Consider the following 20,410-nt stretch of genomic DNA (forward strand, 5'->3'; position numbering starts at 1 on the left):
ATATACATAGTGTGTGTGTGTTTATGTTTACATGACATTTCTGGTGGTGAATTCACTCTTCAGCTTTAAATCCTGATATAAATAGTGTCCTGGTGAACCCCTTCCCCCCCTGCAGAGAAGGATAAGGCTGATTGTGCCCAATCTGCCCCCTAATTCTGAAGACTGAAGTTTTTCAGAGCTTAATGACACCGACCTGTGGGAATCTTGAATGGGAATGTAGTGTCCTCTCAGGGGTGCATATTGGGCTCAGCCAGCCTTATGCTTCTCTGCAGGAGGTGAGGGAGGGGGGTCACTGGCACAGACCTCGCTTTTCTCTTATCAGCATTTATAGCTGACAAATAGACAGGGGTCAGGACATAACAGCAAGCATTCTCGGAGAGCCGACTCACTGACCATGCTTTTGATGCACTCCTGGACTGGAGGCTGTGGAGCCTGTCAGAACACCATGCAGACTCTTCACCAGCACAGGCTCAGACACTCAACCGGCGCTGCTCCTGCTGCTCAGTGATGTCTGAGGTAATATAGTAGGAGCCGTGGGCTCAGCGGAAATTGGATGCTGGAGTCCTGCCCTCCTGTGACCCAGCACTGGCTGCCAGTCACAATGACACTCCTCCTTACTGCTCCCTCCACTCAATGCTCCTGTATATGAAAACCCTGACAACGGGCCCTCCCAACTCAGGGTCCCCATAGCGGCCGCAGAGTCTGCCACTATGAACGGTACGCCAGTAGATAAAACCCTGACCACATGAGGGAATAAAGAGAGACCTGCCCTGATTCTCAATGTATCAGTATAGTTCTTACATGCACGTATTTGAATTTTACTATTTAATTTGGAACAGGCACAACGTCTCAAAACGTCCAAAATTATGTGGCAATGACAAGACCTGGCACAACAAACAGGGACCTGCTAATTTAAAGGACAGCTTTATCCAAACGTTTTGCTGGCGCCTAGACACACTGACAAATTAGGACAGCTGCAGCAAGGTAAGATGTTTTATTCTTACACTTCCTAAATTTGTCTTTCTCTCTTGGTTCTGGTGTGTGTTGGGTAAGTTTGTCTGCAGATCATTTGATCTGTTCATAGTAAGTGGGTCCATTATTGTTAGACAAAGAACCCTGATGAGACCTTGTGTACTGTGTTGAAATTCTGTTGTCTTTTGTATGGGGAGTGTGGATTTGGTATTTCACTGGTCATCTATACATGGGGTTGGATTGTAGTTATTAGTTGATTGTACACGGTGGAGCCAATGTTGGTACTTGTCAGCAGCAGTTTCTTGTATTGCTAAGGAAACCCATATGGTTTCAGCTCCTAGACGTAGGGGCTGATGGTTTTTGTCAGGCAACGAGTGACAGAGTAGAAAGCCATAGTGAGTGTAGTAAGAGTCCCCACTGGTTTGACTTTTTAGTCCTGTATTTCTGTTTTTAAAGAAACAGAAGATGGGTAATCTGTTCAGTAAGAAACAGATTGCGCATGGTAGGACTACTTCTGAATTCGTAAAAGAAAGGAAAGAAATTTGTGCCAAAAATGCATAGGTTTTGTTCAGTGTCTGGTTGTCCACAGGGTGGCAGATTTGATGAAGGCTTCTGGAAGTGTATTGGAAGAACAGCAAGGCTGTTTAAATGATGTTGGTTTACTAGACCATCCTGAGATATGGTGGAAAAACTCTAAATCTGTAACTACAGGCGAGTTGAAGGAAGAAAAACTTGGTGATAAGTTTTTGTATGTGAAAATATGTAACAAAGATAGCGTTGATCCATCTCTCACACCCCAGTCTAGGGGACCCGATAATGTAGAGCCCCAGGAGAGTGTGTGGCATCCCTGGAATCCTAATATTTCATGATGAGTAGATTGTCAGACCCTAAAATGTTTCCCATGCCATTTGTTAGAGAAGGTAGAGAATATTAAAAGGCCTTCTCCTGTTATTGGTGGGATTTAGAGGACCTGGTGTCAGCAAAAGACAAATGATATCTGCTACCCCTTTGTGGCATTAGCAATAGGGTCCCCCACCCGTGGATGATACTTCACTAGATTCGGGGAAGCAGTAGGTGAGAAAACTTACCCAGTGGGGACAGGCCAGATTAGCTTCCCAGTCAGTCACCCTTCATGATATCTAACAGGATACTACAGAGTCAGAAGAAAAATGCTATACCCGGCTCTGTCAAAGATGGCAGGACTTAGTATATGAGAAGACGTCTTAAGTTCACACCCGTTTACGGTCTTGTGCCTCTGTTGAAGGTTTAAAGCCCGTGATTAAAGAGCTACAAGTAGTGTCCCACCCAGAGTACGGGATCATGTACCCGGCTGTTATAAAAAGTAGCCAAGGGTGTGTAAGCAACAAATGCCCTGAATAACAAGGTAAAAACCCGGTCCAAAGCCCCTCTTATGTACGACCAGTCCAGACAAGGATAAAGAAATTTCACAGGTTATAATTATGAAAAGCCTGGACACACAGGAACTGCAGCCCTGTTAGACTAATGATAACCCTCTTCATTCCCCTTCTCCATTGAGAGTCTCACTAAGCCATAAATGCTGTGCAGCTCCTACTGCATAAGTCTGCTGGAATTTTTCTAACTTTCTCCCCCACTGTTTACATCTCTCATGATGTTACGGCCATTCTTTCTCAGCACTGCTCGACATCTCAGACTTTAATGTGCCCTCCTCATGCCTGATAACCTCACCATTCACCATTGCAGTACTCTGAATCCAGCCACCTTGTTGCCTCTGGAAGGGGGAGGGGATGGTAGTGGTAATGTGGGTGACCTGCTAGTTGAGCCATAAGAGGAACATGACTGTGTACAAATAAAGTCCCAAGGCGGGTTTCAGTCATGTTACCGATGTCCCACTAAGTAACCCAGACCATGAACTCTTTGTGAATGGATCGCTGCATGGTGTGGATAGCCAGTTCTTCACTGGATATGCTGTTTCCCTCCATGAAACCATAAAAGCAGAATCGCTGCCCCCAAACATGTCCACTCAGGAAGCTGTACTCCGTGCCCTAGAAGAAGCCTGCAGACATTCTAAAGACCAGTGTGCCACCATTTATGCAGACAGCCACTATGCTTTCACGACTATAGACGTATATGGAGAGGTTTATCTTTCTTCGCAGCCGCAAGTAAGCCTATCAAGAATAATAAATCTGTCCAACCTGACGAGAAAGTTGCCATAGTGAAAGTCAAATGCCATGCAAAGGGCGACTCAATTACAGCTAAAGGCAACCACCTGCCCAATCAGACAGCAAAATTTGCAGCTTACCAACCAATAGACAACCCTGCCGGGGTGGCAACCGCACAGATGGGCTCTGCTGCGGACTGGCCTGTGACCTACGACCTTCTCCAGAAGCTACAACAACAGGCTGGTATTGAAGAATGGCTCAAGCCACCCACTGCAATACCTACCAGTCAAAGACTGCCGTGACAGACCTCGTCCACCGCCATTGGTATGCTCCTCGGTTCAGTGTCACTGCAGCCAATCACGTTCAAACCTGTCTGACCTGTGCGCTCAACAAAGTGAGACGCACCACCAAGACACACATTGAGGCCTGTTTACCCATTCCTGAGTCTTCATAAGGACTACATTCAACTTCCCAAGATGCAAACCAACGAGTATGTACTTGTGTGTGTTGATCTCTTCTCAGGATGTACAGAAGCGTACCCCGTGTGTAAAGACACCTTTAAAGGCTACAGCGAAGAGACTAATTTCAGAAGTCATCCGTAGATACGGGGTGCCTGAGTGACAGAGGCACCCATTTTACCGGATAAGTAATGCAGTAAATAATGTCTGCCCTGGGAGTGGAAAGTCATGGCTGAAACGGGCAGACCATGGACAGAATGCTTGCCCCTTGCACTCTTCTCAGTCAGGTATACTCCGAACAAAAAGAAAGGCCTCAGTCCATATGAGGTGTTATTGGAGTAAGCCCCTAGGCTAGGGTTGCATTTTCCACAGCAGCTCCAGATGCAACATGATGGACTGTCTTCTTATGTTATTGCACTTACAAAACGCTTGTCTAATATATACTATCGAGTTTACTCTTCTTTTGTAGATCCAGATTCTGTGGAAGGGTGCCATCCCCTGCAGACCAGAGACGGGGTGGTGGTCAAAAGACACATCAGGAGAGCCCTTAAGCCTTGATTTGATTGACCTTTCCAAGTTCTGATGACAACTGAGATGGCTGTAAAGTTCGAGAGAAAGCCCAACTGGATCCACGCCTCACACTGCTGGAGGACAGCTGAGCCCAAGAAAGCCACCAAGTGATGTGGACGAACACCCTGTGCCTTATCCTTGATAAATGTGGGCTCATCGGGGACTATGTCCCAAGAAATAAAAAATGGGGAAGTAGTTACCACTTTCTGGCTTAATACCTCAGACCCTGTAGTCCATTATAAATTTGACCTGTAAAACATGGTCTCCTGCTCTAGGGTGGAATGGCAGTGTGGGGACACCTATAGACTCACCCAAAAGTATATATGTGTCATCACTGCCAATACTGGCTATGGGTCTGATTGAAAGTCCTGGAGTATGGTGGGGTGGAACACTGGGTCTACAACCCTTCTGTAGCCTGAGAAAAGACAGATAGCTAGGGTAGATGCCTCTTTATTAGAATGAATGTTCTACAACCAGAATACATATCCAAACGTTGAACAGTAGGGTTCTGCCTTACTTGTAAGTCTGACAACTGTCTTCCCCTATACTTGACGATAGAGAACCCCTCTGTTCCGGACGCAGAACTATATATGTGATGGGCATAAATATCCCGGAGGGGCACTGAAAGAATTAGGACACTTTTATCTTAAGGATATCCTTATTCCTGATGCCCTTCCCTATAAGCAACTAGACTAACCTCATTTCTTTATTCTGCCTAATTCAGCTATTTTTTGCTACAGAAAAAAAAATACTTCAGAGTGTAATCTGCTCCAGCAGTTGTATCCCCTTAACAACCCTAAAAACGTAAAGGCCAATGGGACCGGGAATTACACTTGTTTCCATAGTTTAAAATGTACCATTGACCTAAAGCATTTAGGTTCCTCCTACTGCAGTTCCACCACAACCACTAACTTGGTACGAGGCCATGCCCTCTAGAATCAGACGGTAGCTAGGGATGACTTGTGGTGGGTGTGTGGAAATGGTGACTTTTATCCGACACTGCCAGTGGGATGGGAGAGCTCTTGTGCTATTGTTAAATTCCTGATACCACTCCAGATTGTGACTCCAAATAGAGACAAGCGCGACACTAGCATCCCTACTTCTTTCAACACTCACGTGTACATCAACGCTATTGGAGTCCTAAAAGGAGTACCAGTCAAAGCCAGAGATCAAGTAGTAGCAGGACTTGAATCACTATTCCCCATCGTTACTCTGAATAAAAATGTGCACTGGATAAATGATATCTACAATGACAAACTGTTAGATGTCAACTCTGACAAACACATGAATGTGGCACCCATATAGTTTCCTTGATTGTTGCGGCTTGCGTGTGTATGTGTGTCCATCCAATGGTGTGACAGACAGACCAATCCGGAGAATCAAGTGAAACAGTGTAGGAAGGCCGGCTTCATCTATTAGAGGAGGAGAACGTACCTGGGGGAGTCTGTAGATGGGCACTTTGGCTGGAACAGCCCCCCACTGCCACAAGAGAAGGGAATTGCGAGAGCAGGATTTATATTTTATCTATCCTGACTCCATCTTGGATATTCTAAGTCCATCTTCTGCTTTCTGAGATGCAGTTTGAGCCAGTACTTGTTTGTGAGATAAGGGATCCCTTAGGAATGTCTTAGAGAAAACATAGCAAAGTAGAAGAAAACGAAATCTAAATGAGAGACACACCTAGACTTTTCTTATGGGTGTAGACAGAATTACATTTAGCCAATGAGATGTATGTATGCTAATGCCAACACATATTTAGAGATAAGAGAAAAAAAGAGTCCCTGATAAGCAGAGAAAAGGATGGCCACACATGTTCATATATATCAAAACCTTGCAACCTAAGGGGCTTAATGAGAACATTAGTTTTGTTCCATTTTTGTAGTCTCCAATCTCCATGTGATGCCTAGGCACATCTTATGTGACCAATATTCATTGTTTTTATTTATTATGTTTGTTTGTATATTTTTGTTTCTAATTTTATGTATATTGACCTCCCACTAGATCGATGCCCTTGATTTGTTATTGGCCTACAGTATCAATGATGACAATGCTTATCCTGATTCACCAATTTTAAATTTATTGTCTGTCATCAAGCTATGGCCTATATGGACCCTAGATTCGGATGGGTTGAAGGACTGTGGGACGGAGCTCTAAAGGAATAAAGAGATGAAAAAGGAATAAAATTGTATATGGAGATAATGTTAATGAAAAATATGTAAGATGATATCATCTATAACTATATATGCAACCATGTGTGTACATATATATAAATACGGTTGTACATTATTACTATCAATATGTGTTGTTAATAAGGATTTGTATTGAACGTTGTTTCCTGTATCATGGTATACCTTGTGGTATCCGGATGTGGTATTTTCTATATATTCTAATGGTAATATGGTTGTAGAGCCCTTTCCTTCCTTCTCTTCTTCTCTTTTCTCCCTCCCTTCCTCCCCCCCCACCATTTTCCCTTCCCCGTATTTTGTGTCATAATCAGGGAAATGAGGGATGGCATGCCATTGGTCTATAAGTGTACTCCACATATATGGCTATGAACGTGTGGTATTGCCATTTTTGCTGCTTATGCAAACATGTGGATCCTGCTGGTCAAGTATAGGTCTCTATGATTATCATCGACACGTACCGCTGTTGTCCTGCCGGTACGCGGTCTCTCCGCTTCTCTGATGCGCCCATCGGCTTTTGGCATCCTGGTGATGCCGACGCCGCTGTGCGCCTTAGTTGCGGTGGGGTGTCCGCGTCATGCCATGGCTGGACAGATAGCGGTATTGGTGTCCTTGACGACAGGGGTGTGACTTCCGATCACGTGATGTGATCTGGTGACGCGTCTCCATGGTTGCTGGGAGGCGTTCAGAGAAAGTCAGGGGAGTCAGTGTCTGGTTGTCCACAGGGTGGCAGATTTGATGAAGGCTTCTGGAAGTGTATTGGAAGAACAGCAAGGCTGTTTAAATGATGTTGGTTTACTAGACCATCCTGAGATATGGTGGAAAAACTCTAAATCTGTAACTACAGGCGAGTTGAAGGAAGAAAAACTTGGTGATAAGTTTTTGTATGTGAAAATATGTAACAAAGATGCCGTTGATCCCCCTGCTTCTCCCAGTTTGACTCCACCCCCCTACATTGTCCTTGAATGATGGACATGTTGTGTATGTAGGAATCAGAATCCAGATTGAGTGGAGACCTGTTGAGTATATGGTGCCCCCTGTTGGCACATAGGAACCATTCAACTTCCCAATCCTAAAACAGGATTGTATATTTTGTTAACGCCCCACAATCCATTTATATAGTGTGACTCCCCTTGGTCAGTGGGGCCAGTGCCCCAAGTACTACGCCTCCATAAGTCTGGCCCCAATGAATATTATGCCTGCACTGGATGGAACCGATGCCTCTTCAGGCCCTGCCCTACCCTCCAGCACCTCTCCTGGCACAAGCCAAATAGATGTAGCAGTTATACTTCAGTCTTTTGCTGCCATCCAAGACTCACTAGGACAATTAGTCAGGGTGGCCACCTCACCTTAACCCCCCCCCTGCTGCTTGCCCACAGCTCTCGCCCAGGCTGTTACCACCATCCCTCACACCCCAGTCTAGGGGACCCGATAATGTAGAGCCCCAGGAGAGTGTGTGGCATCCATGGAATCCTAATATTTCATGATGAGTAGATTGTCAGACCCTAAAATGTTTCCCATGCCATTTGTTAGAGAAGGTAGAGAATATTAAAAGGCCTTCTCCTGTTATTGGTGGGATTTAGAGGACCTGGTGTCAGCAAAAGACAAAGGATATCTGCTATCCCTTTGTGGCATTAGCAATAGGGTCCCCCACCCGTGGATGATACTTCACTAGATTCGGGGAAGCAGTATGTGAGAAAACTTGCCCAGTGGGGACGGGCCAGATTAGCTTCCCAGTCAGTCACCCTTCATGATATCTAACAGGATACTACAGAGTCAGAAGAAAAATGCTATACCCGGCTCTGTCAAAGATGGCAGGACTTAGTATATGAGAAGACGTCTTAAGTTCACACCCGTTTACGGTCTTGTGCCTCTGTTGAAGGTTTAAAGCCCGTGATTAAAGAGCCACAAGTAGTGTCCCACCCAGAGTACGGGATCATGTACCCGGCTGTTATAAAAGGTAGCCAAGGGTGTGTAAGCAACAAATGCCCTGAATAACAAGGTAAAAACCCGGTCCAAAGCCCCTCTTATGTACGACCAGTCCAGACAAGGATAAAGAAATTTCTCAGCAGCTATTTAGGGTTGAATCTGGATAGTTAGAAGGTGTTACACCTCACACTTTAGCAATAGAAATAGGGAAAGAAAGCCATAAACCATTGTACAAATAATACAAATTAGGGTAGATTCATTAACACTGGTGTCATGCATGCCAGTCTAAATAAAGGTGCTCACTGGAGTATGATGTGTCAAATTCATTAAAAGGCACACATGGTGCTTAAGGAATTAGGTGCATCTGTTAACTCAAGTTTGACAGGTGGACATACAGTGAGGAAAATAAGTATTTGATACACTGCCGATTTTGCAATATTCCCACCTACAAAGAAAGGAGAAGTCTGTAATTTATATCCTACGTACACTAAACCTGTGAGAGACAGAATAATACTGTTATGTTCTGCTACCAGAGCTAAGGAAAGAGAGGAGATCTGTCCCTACGATAGAACTCAGCTTGATCCCTACGATGTAACAGGGGACCTGATCCTGCGATCAGACCTGCTAAAGTCCTAAGCTAGTCTGTACGGAGACCTATAGATGTGGGGAAGGAATCCCTACAAGTACTAAGGACTGGGAGGAAAATGGGACACCTCCTAACAGAAATAGTAGCAGACAGACGAACAAACAAAATATATAGAACATAGAGGTCCGTAGACCAAGCAAACTAACAGAGTTAGATACAGAGCACAGGCTAGCTAGAAAGTAGTTATACAATGAAGTCCAGCAAAGCCAGAAGGGCGGAGCAGGATTAAATAGGCCAACAAGGTCATGTGACCAGCAAAGGAAAAAACCTAAGAGCAAGGTTCTAACAAATACACAGATTGAAGTGATTGAGGAAGAGATAGAAAGGAGAGCTGGCAAAAGAAGTGCCAACAATTGATCACACAGTGATTTTAGAGTAGCTTGCAGCTGCTGCATTGCAAAATATTTTTTTCTAAATAAAATTCATAGCTGTCTATGAGTACAATTTTTTCTTTACTAGTATCCTCACTTTTTGTAAAATTAAATATTTTGAGTGCATTTATTGGGGTGCATTTTCCCAGTAGCACCCTGTACAGCGCTGGGCACAAAAAGTAACATTATTTTTTCAAACAAAAATTGTGGGCTTCTGTTATGAGCATCATCCTCATCTTTCGATAAACTGAGGATCTTTGATGCCTTGAAAGGTGTGAATTCACCGGGTAGGTCCCTGGCCAGGACTGGGAGCATAAAAGGCTGTTGTGGTGTTAGTTTCCATCACTAACTCACATGATTCAAACCAGGAATCAAACTCCAGACTCTATATTTTCTGTGGTTTTGACACCATAGTAGACACATAAAGAAACATAAAGTTGATAGGACACATGTCAGTGAGAAAAAAATGGATAGTCATCCTCAAGTCCTGGCCCCTTTGTGAATCATTTATAAAAATGCTGGATCAACCCATGCTTGGTGTATGTAGACCATAGACTTATGAAGGTGAATTAGGTAGATTCTTGCACAGTAGGAATCAGTTTTTCTTCTGGACTTACAGACAGCAACAGAACCATATGCCTGATCACAAAATATGAAAAAAGTGATTTGTAAACTGTTCTTTTATTTTTATTTGAAAAAAATCTGAAAAGTTTGACAGTGTGGTGTTACTTCAACTACTACTACTGTTGGTTAGTATTGGTTACAGTTACCATCCATTTATATGATGAGGTAGCTTTAACATAATGCTGTGTTTGCATGACAAAGCTTGAAAATGATTTGGATAGAGTCTTAGGAGACCTTAAAGAATGTTACATATATTTTCAGGGAAATTGGAGGCTTTGCAGTATGCAATTTGGGGCGAATCAAATATTTGTAGGAAATATTTGGCAAAGTTGGTGATTTCGAGTTTCAAAAGATTCGTACTTTTCTACATGTAAACTTTTTTATGAAACTGTGATTTTTCTAACAGAATGAAATATAATAAGGGATTATTAATTTATGTTGTGGGCGAAAGGGGCTCTATTTTTTTTTATTGAGTTTATTCTAAAAAAAAGTTGTACGATATAAAGTAATGAATACCAGGAGTGTAGGGTTTAGTTTTTATTAACAAATATACAAATATCACAAATACCAGGCCATTTGGGCATTTAGTATGGCTGGTTTCAAGTAGTTATAAATGATTATTATTGAAAGATATTTGCCTTTTAAATATCGTAATTACTTTTTTCAAAAGCCATAAAATTTTATTGAACTAATTTGTATAAACATCAAGTTTTAATAAATATAAATATACATTTGTAAAAGTGGCAAATGTTGTAGCGCAGAACTTGGTAAAGATTGCTATATCCAGCTCTGTTTTACATATTTTTATTATTAGTTATTATTTATTCAATTTGCATTCCATTTAAATGTACTATGGTCATAAATAGTGATCATAAAAATGAAAATTATGTCCTGGCTCTTTTTGGTTACAGATTAATAATTAACTTTTCAAGGCCAGGAAAAAAAATGTGAAAACAATAACTAAACACACTAAATGCTAAGTTGAGCATACAGTCTAAGTTAGGTGCATTGGCAATAACATAGAGCATCAGCATATATGATTAGCATAATTATTTGCATTCAATCTTTTATTTATACTTTCCTCAACATTAAAATTGGAATATGAAGAAAATGTAGTGAAAATATGGAACTCTCAGGATCTATAGAAATGTTAATGATATGCGGATGATTAAAAATGGAAGCAAAGTTTTCAAATCATCCCAATGTATTTAACATTGAGTATAAGTGTTATACACAGAAATACTTGTACTCATTGGCATTCTATTAGTAAGGTTATTAAAGGGGATCTGTCACCATGTGTTTGTCATCTTATCTGAGAGCAGCATAATGTAAAGACAGAGATTCTGATTCCAGTGATGTCACTTACTGGGCTTCTTAATGTAGTTTTGATAAAAATCACTGTTTTACCAGCAGGAGATTATCACTGGAGAACTATCAAACTTGCTGCCAGGTAGTCAAGCATATTCATGAGCTCTGTATAACCTCACTCCAACACTGATTGTCAGCTTTCTGTATAAACTGTACATGGGCAGAAAGCTGTCAATCAGTGGTGTGGGCGGGGTTATACAGAGCTCAGCATTCAGAGAACTGCTAGATCTGCAGCAGAGAAAACGATTTTATCAAAATGACAACAAGGATCTCAGTAAGTCACACATCCCTGGAATCAGAGTCGCTGGTGAAACATTTCCTTTAATGGTTGTCTGAATAATGTTTTACATACTGAATGAATTTAGGCACATAAATCATCAAGTTCTGCTGCTGGCAGCTCCTTTTGCAATTCCTGACCAATGACATCTAAGATGTGCTTGATGGAAAACAAGTCCGGAAATGCTGCAGGCTATGGTACCTCATTTAGGCAGACACAGGTTGCTCACAGTTGCATGAGCAACATGCGGCCTGGCAGTGTTGTCTTGACTCGTCTTCATTCCAGTCCAATAACAGCTTGGCATTACATTGATTTGGTCATGGATCTAGTGGTACGGCCATTTCTCCAAATTGTCCCAGGAAACGTTTTTCAACACAACTTTCCGGCCCCATGTTGCTTGTGTTGGGCAGCCAGTGTGGTCTTAACATGCTACCATAGTCTGCAGCATCTCCAGACTTGTCTCTAGTGATGAGTGAGTGTGTCTCATTAACCCTTTCAACGAGCATGCTCGGGTGCTCGCCGAGTGTTTTGGCGTGTTGGACATTTCTTTTACTGTCACGGCAACGGCATGTGTCACAGCTGTTATTTGTTTAATAGCTGTGACACATACAGCCGCGGCGACAGTAAAAGAAATGCCGAGCACGCCAAAATACTCGGCAAGCACGCTCGGGTATTAAGGGTTAATGAGACATACTCGCTCATCAGTACTTGTCTCCCATCAAGCACATATGGGACGTCATTAGTTAGCAATTGAAAAGTGAGCTGTCAGCAGCTGATGTTGATAATTTGCTTGCCCAAGTACATTCAGCGTGGCAGAACATTCTTAAGACAACCATTAATAAAGTTACTGTTGGCATGCCAATGTGGGTAAGTCTGTATATATTTGCACGTGTTGCTTATACTTTATACTGAATAAATAGATATAGCTTAAGAATTTATTTTCCATTTTGTCATCATTTCATTGATATGAATATCAATCCTGTGATTTCCACAATTCCTGGACTTTTACTTCTTGGTGTTGCAATTTTAATGTTGAACAATTTTAGTCAAGTATGAATTATTTAATTTCTTGGCTACTTTTCTTCCATGTATGAAAATCTGCTGCAAAATCTGCATGAGTTACAAATCAATGAAGAAAAAATATTCCACTTGTGAATCTACCCTCAATTATAATGCAACTGCAAGGTGATTGTGAGGCAAGAAAAAAATGGGTGTTATCCTAAACAAGAAGTTATGGGGTCATTTCAGCTGTGACATAGCCCGGTGACATCACAAGTGAGAAGTTCTGGGTCAATAAGGTTTGTGTTTTTATCATTCCCATGCTAAAGAATGCATGGTATGCTTACATTTCTCCTATTAAAGCTGCATCTATTGCTCCTCCAGTAGTTAGGATCAAGTTTGTATTCAAAAGTGAGGAAGCAGACTAACAATAAAACCTCACATGTTCCAGGAAAGTCTCTATCTCTTAGGCTATGTGCCCACGTTGCATTTATGAAGCAGAAAATTTCTGCTTCATTTCTGCAAGTCCTCTCCCGGAAAAACGCATGCGGAATTCCGCACGCGTTTATCGCGCATTTTTCACGCGTTTATCACGCGTTTTCCACATGCGGAATTGCCTTGCTTTTTTTATGCATTGGACAAAGGCAATTCTGCTTGCGGAAACGCAAAATTAAATGACATGCTGCGGATTTTTGAACGCGGCATAAACGCTGCGGAAAAATCCGCAGCATGTGCATAGAACTTGCGGAATCCCATTGGGGACCATGGGGTGCGGATATACATGCGTTTTTCAAGCGTTTACGCTGCGGAAATTCCGCAGCATATACGCTTGAAAAATGCTACGTGGGCACACAGCCTAATTGTAATGTTGTTTTCTGGTCCTATCTGCTTTATCGTTTTATTCCTCCGAATGCTCTCAACCTATAGTTTATACTTATAGAATAGGCTTATAGGCTACAGATGCAAACAAAGAGCTGCAAAATAACAGCAGTAAGGGTGTACTAGGTCCTATGAATGAAACAGAAGGCATGTCTGGTTAGGCCAAATGACCTTGGCTAAGACGTGATGTGTGTATGTGTGAGTCTTCAGTATATCTGGTAAATTTCTAAAAACACAAGGCTAAAATCCCAATAGGTAAAATACCAAACTGTACATTAATCACCCGATGAACGAGTTTAAAACATTGTTGTTAAAATACATCATTCTTGGCAGCACATCGCACTGTGTAAACAGGACATATGCTGGTGAGAACAATGACATTTTATGTGCACAGAACGATCGTATTCATGATTGTTCTGTGTGCATGGAAGTGCAGCTAACCTGTGTAAATGACTGCTAATCAGCTTGCATGTAGCCAATCGACAATTTTTTACTGGCCACAGTCATCCAGTATAAATTAATCGTTACTTCATGTGATATTGTAACAGAATTAGGTTCTGTTCAAATCAGTGTTTGTTAATTCCATCATTCTTTTCTGTCATAGGAACCTAACAATGGAATGAAAGAAAGGACTGGATTTGTTTCATGATTAACATCAGAGGCTCATAAAGAAACCCACCAACTATAAGGCTATGTGCCCACGTTGCATTTATGAAGCAGAAAATTTCTGCTGCATAAATGCAAGTCCTCTCCCGGAAAAACGCATGCGGAATTCCGCACGCGTTTATCGCGCTTTTTTCGCGCGTTTATCACGCGTTTTCCACATGCGGAATTGCCTTGCGTTTTTTATGCATTGAACAAAGGCAATTCTGCTTGCGGAAACGCAAAATTAAATGACATGCTGCGGATTTTTGAACGCAGCATAAACGCTGCGGAAAAATCCGCAGCATGTGCATAGAACTTGCGGAATCCCATTGGGGACCATGGGGTGCGTGTTACCAAGCGTTTTTCAAGCGTTTACGCTGCGGAAATTCCGCATCAAAAACGCTTGAAAAATGCTACGTGGGCACACAGCCTAATACATCCGTCAAGCTTCCTTCAATATGCCCAATCTTTTTACTGTTTTGTTTTAAGTGGCAATGCCCAAGTAAAAGCACCAAATGTTGCAAAATTATTTTACATGTACACATTGCAAATACTTTTTTTTTCTAAAGAAGCTTTGAAGAATTCCCCCAACTGAATATGTATCTCAATAGGTGTTCAACAGAGTCCTATGATAGCTCCAAGTGTTATAGTATATATGTATTTTCAGGGCAATTAGAAGCTTTGCAGTATTGAGATTTGTTACAATTGTATCCCCCACTAATCAAATTGTTTTGGAAAATTCAGTCAACTCTGCAAATTTGAATATGAAATGATTTGATCATCTCTATTGGCAAGTTTCTAAAAAAAAACAAAAAAACAATGTGAGAACGTTTACTGTTGCCTTCAGCATTTGGAGGCTGCAGAACATAACAAGAATATACTAAAATGTACATCTTCCTATGTTTGTGATAGGTTGATTTTTACAGACAGACAGAATTGGTATTTGCTTGCTGATTATTGTAATGTTTATCATTATACATTTATAAATTAATTCCGGAAATTAATTTCATGGCGCAGGTCAGGAAAATCGGAAGAAAACAAACATTGCCAACACATCAAGTTATAATTTTAGTTAAAAAGAATACAATTCAATTGGAGATATCAAGCTTCCTATACCCAAAGTTGTTTTACATGTGTACTCAAGATAAGATAAAGCAACATTTTGTCATTTTACATGTACAAGATGTTACTAGACTGAAAAACTTGTCTCATACAAGTTAAATTACATTATGAAAGCCTGAAATTATATGATGCTTTTATATACCTATATACCTTACATGAAGCATATTTAATTTCCTGGATGAACATTGTAAGGGAAATGGTACTCCTTAGACGTACGTCTAATTAGTGGTAATTCACTCCCCCCTCAAGGACATTGTTAGCATGATCAACACACACCTGGGAAAGGAGTCATGGCTTAAAACCATTCTTAATCAGACCCTCTCTGATTGGTTGAAGATCTGCTGACACTTCTCCACCATGCGCTGCCCTTGTCATTTAAAAGGACCAGTATTAGTGATGAGCGAGCACTAAAATGCTCAGGTGCTCGATGCTCGGGTTGAGCACATTGGAATACTCGGGTGCTCGACCCAAGCAACGAGCCCAATGTAAATCTATAGGAAATTCGAGCATTTTTCAGGCGGCTCCCCCTGGCGGTCTGCAGAGGGCCTAAAAATTGCCCAAATCGATGGGAAGAGTGCTCAAATGACATGAAGACAGCATGGGGAAGACCCCTGGAAGCATTTCTGACTCCCAGGTCACTTCTGTCAACAACGTTGTCAGAGGTATTACGCCACTTTTACGGACTCACAATAAAACATACCAAAACGAAACCATAATGGATTTTCCAGGGTAATGACTTGTATATAAAGCAAAATAAATAACCAAAAACAAAAATGCTCCTCCACACCTTGGGCTATGTTCACACGTAGCTTTTTTGATGTGTTTTTTCACTTTTGCATTGCTTTCAACCGTGACAAATGCATTCACCAGGAAATGTCATTTTAGCATTTTACAACCTTATCTGGCCATGTGGTGTGTGAGATATCATCAGACACATCGTGTTTCATTTATGAAGGAGGGAATCTGAAAGTCACAAAGCCTATTTTTATAGGGCCATCAGGCAGCCTTTACTATTCTTAAAGGACCAGCAGACAGCCCTCACTATTCTTAGAGAGCCATCAGCCGGCTATGTTTTATTGTTCCCTGTTATTGCGTATGCAGTGAGTGCCAGGGCTGCCCAAAATTTGGACATACCCCAATACCACTCTGAAAATTTGGATGCACCCCAATATCCCTTTGAAGAGACTTAGAGGAGGTCCTCCTGAAAACAATGTTCCCATTATTAGGAAGTAATTCTCCCATTGTGTTTGCCTATGCAGTGAATGCAAGGGTTGCCAAAAATTTGGAGGCACTTCAATGCCCCTTGGAAGAGACATGGAGGTCAGAGGGCCTCCTCAAAACAATGTTCCCATTATTAGGAAGTGGGTCTCCCATAGTCTTGACCTATGCAGTGAATGCAAGGGTTGCCAAAAATTTGGAGGCACTTCAATGCCCCATGGAAAAGAAGTGGAGGTCAGAGGGCCTCCTCAAAACAATGTTCCCATTATTAGGAAGTGGGTCTCCCATAGTGCTGGCCTATGCAGTGAATGCAAGGGTTGCCAAAAATTTGGAGGCACTTCAATGCCCCTTGGAAGAGACATGAAGGTCAGAGGGCCTCCTCAAAACAATGTTCCCATTATTAGGAAGTGGGTCTCCCATAGTGTTGACCTATGCAGTGAATGCAATGGTTGCCAAAAATTTGGAGGCACTCCAATGCCCCTTGGAAGAGATGTGGAGGAGGGCCTCATAAAAAAATGTTCCCATTAGAAAGGAGCGGGCCTCCTATACTTGTAATGCCCATGCATTAAGTGTATGGTCTGACAAATATTTACCCCTGGGGGGTATACATGAACATACTGTATAAAAAAATTTTTTTACGGGCATCATAAACACCATTTAAAAAAGTTATGTGGGTGTTGCATCAATGACCACGGTCACCCTGGTGATATGAGGATGAGGAGAAGGAGGAGGACAAGAGCAAATAGCCAAAATCAGGTAGCGTATACCCATGTTTGGTTATGAAAAGGTGCATGGGAATAAACCTCCCAAGAAAAGACACTGGATTTGAGTTTGTTACGCTGCTATCATTCGGTGGTTTTGAGAAGTCTGGCCCAATTCAGCCCTTGTTCATTTTCATAAGAGTCAGCCGGTCAGCATTTTCAATTGACAGGCGGATGCGCTTATCAGTTATAATTCCACCAGCGGCACTAAAAACCAGCTCTGATAAAACGCTGGCGGCAGGGCAGGCCAGGACCTCCAAGGCATAGAGAGACAGTTCATTCCACGTATCCAGCTTGGATACCCAATAATTATAAGGCACAGAGGATTCACGGAGGACGTTGATACGGTCGGCAAGGTATTCCCTCAGCATCCTCCCAAACTTTGCACACCTTGTGAGAGTACCCAGCACCTCAGGGCCTGTGCGATGCGAGGGGCTGAGAAAACTCTCCCAGAACTTTGACAGTGTTCCCCTGCCTCTGCTGGATTGAAGTTGTGTCTCTCTCACCTGTACTCCTTGGTTGTCCAACAGAGTGTGCCCTCTGCCGGCAGCGTTTTCAGATTTGAATTTTTTTAATAGTTCCGCTGAACTACTGCAAGGGCGGCGGAAGCTGTAGGTGACTTTCTAAAATGGGCACACAGGCGGCGTACTTTAACAAACTTTTAACAATCCGGCAGCTGAACCACGAGGTTAAGCATATGGGCCAGGCATGGTACGTGTGTGAGCTCGCCTCAGAGCTGCCACCAGGTTCCGGCCATTGTCACACACGACCATGCCTGGCTGTAGGTTCAGCGATGTGAGCCACAGATCTGCCTGCTCTTTTAGAGCGGTCCACAACTCTTCAACATTGTGCGGTTTGTCACCTAAGCATATTAGCTCCAGCACAGCCTGTTGCCGCTTGGCCGAGGCAGTGCTGCAGTGCTTCAAGCTTGTGACTGATGTGGTCATTTCGGAGATGGAGGCTCAAGAGGAGGAGGAGGCTGAGGAGGATGAGATGCAGGAGCTGTAGACCATGGGGGCAACCCCGATTGACCTAGGGCCTGCAATCCTTGGCGTCGGGAGGAAGTGTTCAGGCCCAAGGTCCGACTGGGTCCCGGCTTCCACTATGTTAACCCAGTGTGTCGTCAGCAAGATGTACCATCCCTGCCCACAAGCACTTTTCCACGTGTCTGTGGTTAGGTGGACTTTCCCGGTAACTGCGTTGTTGAGGGCACGGCTAATGTTTTGGGACACGTGCTTATGTAATGCGGGGATGGCACACCGGGAGAAATAGTGGCGGTTGGGGACCGAGTACCGAGGGACGGCCGCCGCCATCAGGTTGCGGAATGCTTCCGCCTCAATGAGCCTAAAAGGCAACATTTCGAGCGCAAGCAGTCGTGAAATGTGAGATCTTAGTAGTGTGGCCTGTGGGGCGTTGGCTGCATATTAGCACTTGCATTCCAAGGACTGGGTTTATGGACAACTGAGCGCTGCGCTGGGACAAGGACATGTACGTGCTTCCTGATGCTGCTACTTGAGAGTGTGCAACGACAGGTGCAGGGCAGGATGCATCTTCCCATGCACCATGGACAGGGGATTGGCTTGCATGCACCACAGCGGAAGAAGCAAAGGTGCCACCCACAGACACTGTTCCTGGACCCTGGGGTTCGGCCCACAAAGTAGGGTGCTTTGCTGCCATGTGCCTGATCATGCTGGTGGTGGTCAGGCTGGTCTTTTGCCTCCCCTGCTGATGCTGACCTGGCAGGTGGTGCAAATGGCCTTTTAGGGGTCGTCGGCAGAGTCTTTAAAAAACAACCAGACTCGGGAAGACCTAAAAGTTGTACTGGCAACTTCCTTCGTGTTGGTGCTACGGGAACGGTTGCATGCCTTCTGTCTGCGGCCACCACACTGCTTCTTCCTGCCTGTTGGGGTGCTCTGCCTCCCTCCCCCTGTGTGCTGCTGTCCTCGCTCTGCATGTCCTCCTGCCTGGTTGGGTCAGTTACTATATCATCCACCACCTCGTCTTCCACTTATGCACTCTGGTCCTCCTCCTGACTTTCTGGCAATTGTGTCTCATCATCATCCACCTCTTCTGACACTTTCCCACCGTCGCCTTCGTGTGATCGTGGCTGCTCAAATATTTGGGCATCGCTACACGCGATCTCCTCTTGCCCCGCTTCAAGTGGACTGGGCGAGAGGCCCGAATCTATAAATGGAAAAGTGAACAGCTCTTCGGAGTGTCCAAGTGTGGGATCAGTTGTCTCTGGGCACTCGGCATGGTAGGAGGAAGAAGGATCAGAGTGAGGAATATGTGGTCCAGACTCACGGCTACTGAGACTTGACCGTGTGGAAGACAGGGTGGTGGTGGTGATGGCTAAGTGACTGGAAGCATTATCCGCTATCCAACCAACAACCTTTTGACACTTGCTCTAGGTTCAATAGTGGTGTGCTGCGGTCCCCTAGGAATTGGGACAAGAAGGTTGGGCAAGAAGATGTGGGTGTTTGTTGTGGCACAATTTCAGCTTGACCACTGCCTTGTCCTCGGCCTCTGCATGCACCATCACCATCACGTCCAGTTCCCCGTCCCTTGCCACGTGCCTTGCCCATTTTAAATGGAGGACAGTATCTGCCACGCTCACTACAAATTACTGAGCTTGGAGCGAACTTATATGTGATCCATGTGACGGAGAAAACAGAGTTTTAAATACCTGGCCTGTAGGTAACTAGTTTGAACAGCAAACTGGTGTGAATTGCTTCACTGACACACTGAAAGAAATTTTTAATGGAGGCCAGAAATGGCAGTATTTTCTGACAACGCATATGTGATCCGTGTGACGGCGAAAACAGAGTTTTAAATACCTGGCCTGTAGGTAACTAGTTTGAACAGCAAACCGGTGTCAAAAACTTCGCTGACACAGTGAAAGAATATTGGAATGGAGGCCAAAAATGGCAGAATTTTCTGACAAAGTATATGTGATACGTTTGAAAAGGAAATAAAGGGCGCATGTGTAGACTCACAGGGCTATTTAAATAATTTAAAAAGTGCCAGTACACTCACCTGTGATGGTTGTGTACGTCTACACAACCAAGATTAAGCGTGTGATTAATGAGGCTCCGGGTCACCTCTATTTGTAGTACCGTCCTGTCGGTGTTTGCCTCGCAACTCCGTGCTCCTCAAGCGGTCACACGATCCTGCCGGACCAGATACCACGTCACCGCAGGTCCTCAGTAGTTTAACCCGGTGGCTGGATAACCGCAGGTCCTCACAC

At 43.4% G+C, this 20,410-nt stretch overlaps 1 long non-coding RNA gene across 1 annotated transcript; it reads left to right on the top strand.

Annotated features, from left to right (window-relative positions):
- The first annotated feature begins 610 nt into the window (after positions 1-610).
- Positions 611-6,409, top strand: LOC141171074 (uncharacterized). Its single transcript, XR_012252322.1, has 3 exons — positions 611-717; positions 840-984; positions 4,041-6,409. It is a non-coding gene; the product is annotated as an uncharacterized lncRNA (long non-coding RNA).
- The last annotated feature ends 14,001 nt before the right edge of the window (positions 6,410-20,410 follow it).

The sequence above is a fragment of the Phyllobates terribilis genome, unplaced genomic scaffold (assembly GCF_046119375.1).
Source record: "Phyllobates terribilis strain yellow unplaced genomic scaffold, ASM4611937v1 Scaffold_1__5_contigs__length_1240528914, whole genome shotgun sequence".
In the NCBI taxonomy this organism is placed as follows: Eukaryota; Metazoa; Chordata; class Amphibia; order Anura; family Dendrobatidae; genus Phyllobates; species Phyllobates terribilis.